This window comes from Solanum pennellii, chromosome 10 (genome assembly GCF_001406875.1).
Source record: "Solanum pennellii chromosome 10, SPENNV200".
In the NCBI taxonomy this organism is placed as follows: domain Eukaryota; kingdom Viridiplantae; phylum Streptophyta; class Magnoliopsida; order Solanales; family Solanaceae; genus Solanum; species Solanum pennellii.
The window spans coordinates 68,185,164-68,190,343 of record NC_028646.1 but is presented as its reverse complement, the minus strand read 5'-3'; the positions used below and the strand labels follow the sequence as shown (position 1 = coordinate 68,190,343).

At 27.2% G+C, this 5,180-nt stretch overlaps 1 long non-coding RNA gene across 1 annotated transcript in view; it reads right to left on the bottom strand.

Annotated features, from left to right (window-relative positions):
- The window catches only part of LOC107002151, an 11,811-nt gene extending 7,025 nt beyond the window's left edge, over window positions 1–4,786 (bottom strand). The window contains exon 1 of the long non-coding RNA XR_001454498.2: window positions 4,532–4,786. This is a non-coding gene — a long non-coding RNA (uncharacterized LOC107002151). The remainder of the gene's footprint in view (window positions 1–4,531) is intronic.
- Between the last annotated feature and the right edge of the window lie 394 nt (window positions 4,787–5,180).

Genomic DNA, 5,180 nt, shown 5'->3' with positions numbered 1-5,180 from the left:
GTACTCACCACACACCCAACCACCTCCCCTCACCCCCAATTTTTTTTAAAGAAATAGGCAAGCTTTACACACACACCGGCGGTCTCCAATCTCGCTCGGCTCAGGGCGATCACTTGAACCCCCTCCCCCAAAAAAAATAATAAAAAACTTTTTTTCCGAAAAGAAAAAATTTAAATAAATTAAAAAAAAAATTGTTGCATACACTACAAATTTAAAAAGACTTTTTCGTTTGAAAAAAGAAATATTGACGACCTGTCCCACCCCTAAAAAAATTTACAGATAACGTTTTTAAAAAAAAATAAAATTGGCAACCCCTGCCTCCCACTCCCAACAAATTTTGAAAAGAAACTTCTTTTTCGAAAAAAGAAAAAATTTCTTTTTTTTTTTTGCAAAATCACCCCCCCCCCCCCCCTCCAAAACGCGCACACACTAAAAGAAAAGTTTTATAAAAAAATTTCAAAAGTAAAATTTGCCCCCATCCCCCAATTTTTTATATTTTATTTTCAAAAATAAATAGTTCAGTTACGAATTTTCATTATAAGAGAGTGATATATGGGTATATATAGATTCAAATTTTATCCATTTTGTTCATATTTGTATGAGTTTAAATAGATTAAAGTCTATATTTATCCATTTAAGAAAATATGAGTGATTCATTAATATAGAAAAATTAGTTTCATTTTACTTATATGGGCTCAAATTGCCACTGTTAGCAAGGTTTTGAGTAGAGTAGAGTAGTCACTAGTCTCCATGAACTCTAATTGAAATTGAACTTTTTTCGCAGAATTCTAAAAAGAGCAACTTTCACATATAGCAAATACAAAATTTATATTTGTATGTTATAGCAAAGTTTGCATAGTTGCGCTTCATATCAAACATAAATATGTACATTTCGCTATACATATACAAATAAACCAATTGTATAATTCGCTATACATCTAGAAAGCAGTTGTATACAAATTAGTTGTATAATTTATGTATATATAAAACGAGAAAGAGAGAAAGACAAAAGAAAATTGGGCAGTTGAATATTTGTATTGTATAATTATAAGTGTATAGGACGAAGATATATGTATTTGCATGCGTATATACAATTTTCTCTCGCTTTATACAAACAGAAACACAATTTATACATTTCATTTATATTTGTATAAACAATAGAAGTGAGGATGGAATGCAAGAACTGGAGAGTGGCGAGCGAGATCTGGGAGAATGGAACGAAAATATATGTATATATACAATTATTTCTCGCTTTATACAAACAACACATTTTATATATTTGTGTTTGTATAAAAGCGAGCAAGAGATGAAGCGAGAGAGAGAGTGGCGAGCGAGAGTTTGAGGGAGAGAGGTGACTGATAAACAGTTCGCTACAAAAGCACAATTAAATCAAAGTGTAGTTATAGCATTTAATTTAATTTATTAGTTTGCCATTATATATAATTTTCCCTTCTAAAAAATCTCAATCTCAACACGGATAAACACCGCATATTCCGGAGAATATTCCAGCCATCGGCAACCACTAGTAAATTATTTTCTCGATGTTCGTTAATTTTTCCTAACAGCTTCATTAATTTACTATATTTTTTGTTAATCCACACCATAATCACAAGTCCACGGCCATAAACATGGCTTCTTGTTTTGCTAATTAATTGGCTTTAGGGTATTGTGAAAGGCCATTTTTGCCAAGTATTTTCCACGTATCTCCTAAAGATTTGGTAGATCTGGTCTAATATATGATTAGGATTAAGCAGAGCCTGTTCGTTTAATTATCTTAAAAACTAATCTATTTTATTAATTATTATATACTCCATATAAGTTCACATGTTTCTATTTATTTCAAATATATTACTTTAATTTGTGATCATAAGACTTTGTTTCACGTGAAAATAAAATGATAGTTGGTTGAAGTAGTTAAAATCTTTATAAATTACTTGATATGTCTTTTTACTCCCAATATATTATGTTACAAAAAAAATGTAAAAGTAAACGGGACAATTCGATCTTTTTTTTTTCCTGTTATTTGGTCACAATTATGAAATTTTAAATTATATATATAAAACTTCAAGATATTGTTATATAGTTCTATCTATGAAATTTGGTTAGGGCCTCTGACAATTTTTTTTTCGAATCAAATAATTTTTTTGCGAGACATAAATTTATATTTACATTATAATATTTTAAGTTATTTTTCTCGCTCTTAAGAAACTTAAATTCAACTAGGCATAAGTTAATTCTTAAGAGCAAAAATTAAATATTAATAACTTATTTAAAAGACAAAAATTAACCGACCAACTTAGTTTAAAGAGTAAAATTCGATTTATTTATTTTTCATTTAGAACATAGGGCCCAAAAAAGGGCATGAGCACTATTTTCATGTAAATAATAACTTTTCTCCCTGGGTGGCGTTATAAAAAATTTGTTAGGATTTGATTTTATTTTTACATGTTTAAGATCTAAATCTAAAATACTAAAAAAGATCTCTAGAGAATCATTTTAGTCCACTCGAATCATAAACATTTATATTGAACCAGCTTTTTCTTTCAAATCGAAGATTGAATAATTCACTTATTTTATTGAACAATCCTATCATGAGAAGCATAATTCATGTGATGAAAAAGGATATCAAATAAAGTAATGGCGCATTATGTAACCTATCTCTTTCTTTAATCTTAATTTTCCAAGAATATATACTTATATTTTAAAATAATTATTAATATGTGTAAAAATGATCAAAAAATTCTTTCAGAAATACTATTCTAATCTTTATAAAATAAAATAATCAAATGTAGACGCATTATATTTGACATTTGTATGCATAAGTGAATCAATGAATCTTTTAGTTGAACCAATCGGTAATTTGTTAGTGATCAATTGATTAGACACATTTGATTAATTAAAGTAATTAATCTGAGTTATAAGTTTTATATTAATTGTCACTATTTCAAGCTTGACCTAATTAATTTGGTCAATCTAATTAACCTTGTAGCCACTTCACGTGGAAAACAAGTCTTCCTAGTAGTAGTCTCATTGACCATCAATTACTACCTAATTCTTTATTATTGTTTCCAACTTCTCATGAATCACGACATTTTTTCATTTTTTTTATTTTTATTTTAATATATAGACTTTAAAATTATCGGTGTTGAATTAATATTTAAAGCTTATAAATTTAAATTTTAATTTTTCTAAATTATTAACTTGTATATACAAATTATTTTTTCAATAAATATTATACTTTAATCAAAATTATTAAATTCGATCAGATAGATATATTAATATCTAGCTCTAGAAAGATTATACGTAATAATTGAATAAGAAAGGAGAGGGAAGGAAAATTAAAACACATGTGATTATCGAAGTTTAGCAATCATTTTCACAGTTTTATACCATACACCTACAAAAGTATCAATCCTCAGTTAAAAAAAAAAAAAAAAGCAAAGAGCCATGTGATTTACGGGTGTCGATTGATGCCCATTCGTTGGAAAATTATAATACATAGTAAAATAAAAATATATCTTTTATGTATATATATTTCATGTTGACTCTTTTCAACTTTTACACAATTTAACTTTTTTATATTTTGACATTCCTTAATTAAAATTAGGGCTTGTCATACCACCACATATTTATTTACTCAAAATTAATCATTGTTAGTTTCATGGAAAAAAGCAAAATATTATTAACTTTCATAGCCTATATTTAATAGTAAATTGACCTGCTAAACAACTATTAGTTGTATGATGAACATTATAAAGAATTAAAAATGATATATCCTTTCTTCTTTTTGTTATTACAATTTATTTATATGAGGAATCAAAGAGCAAATTATAATATATTTTAATCCACGCGGGTTAAAAATATCACAACTGTGATAATTATATTATAGAATATACATTTGAATTAGAGAATTTAATTGCAATTCTATCAACTTAATTAAAATAATAATAATTTTTCATGAAGTTTTTGCTAGCTTAAAATATTCTTCTACTTGGGCTATTAATTATTTTTTAATGATTTTCACGTTTTCGTTTAAATGTCTTCGAGTATATCTATCTACTCGAATATGATTTTTGACTTTTTAAAACTCAATATCAATTCTTATCCAATTAGATGGCGTGGATTTTGTACAGGTTGAAAAAAAGGTCAATAATCTAGGTTAGAATACATTGTTTTTCAAATTTGTCACTAAAATTTATTTAAATATTATCATTATAACATGTTTTGGTTAAACAATTGAATACACGATAAGCTTAAGCCTTTTTGGATTAATATTGATGCGTATAATTTAAAAAAATGATATATTTTATGTGATTACATATGTAGTGGACGTCTGAGGATAGCGTAAATTTTTAAAAATTTTTTTTTGGTGAAAGTATCCAATATTATATGTGTTCGAAAACTATATGCACAACGAAAGCATACCAAAATCATACGGCGTACATGAATAATAGATAATCAATATGTTTATGCTAAAACACATATAGCCATGCTTGAGCACAAACTTTCTGAAATTTAATTCAAGAGTTACCTCTTGAAGCGTGAGCAGTTCAAGCGAATCTACAAGACCTTCAAGGCGAATTCACAAGTTGGACAACAGTTTTGTGGTCTTCTACATTGATCCAAGTTCACATTCGAACTCTCTCAATACTTAGTTGGGCAAGTACTATATAGGAAACCTATTATATTTCTAGGGTTAAAAGAATCCGTAATTATGGAGATTTTCTTCCAAGAGAACCTAAACACGGGTTATTTTTCTTGAAAACGAAAAATATAAGCACTTGTTTTTTTTTTAAAAGAACTTGTGCATGTCTCCCCTTTCCCCCTAGAAATAGAATTATGAGTTCCAGTTAATATTTGTAGGGACAACAAAATTTATTATTGAGACGTCTTCCTATTATGAAAATAATTTCAAATAATGAAGTTGAATCATTCTTACCATAACAAATAACAAATCCTTCCACTAGAAATTCATAATCGCACTCATCCGTTTATATTTTGAAGTTCTCAATAAATAGTTATATAATTCCACATGTTAAGATTACTGATATTAATTAATAAATTAAATTACTGACAAATTTAATTCAATGATTAATTTCCTTTAGAGCATTGCTTAACTTATTTCATATGTCGAATTAATAAATCCACTTGCAAGGTTTGACATGATGAAAACTTATAAG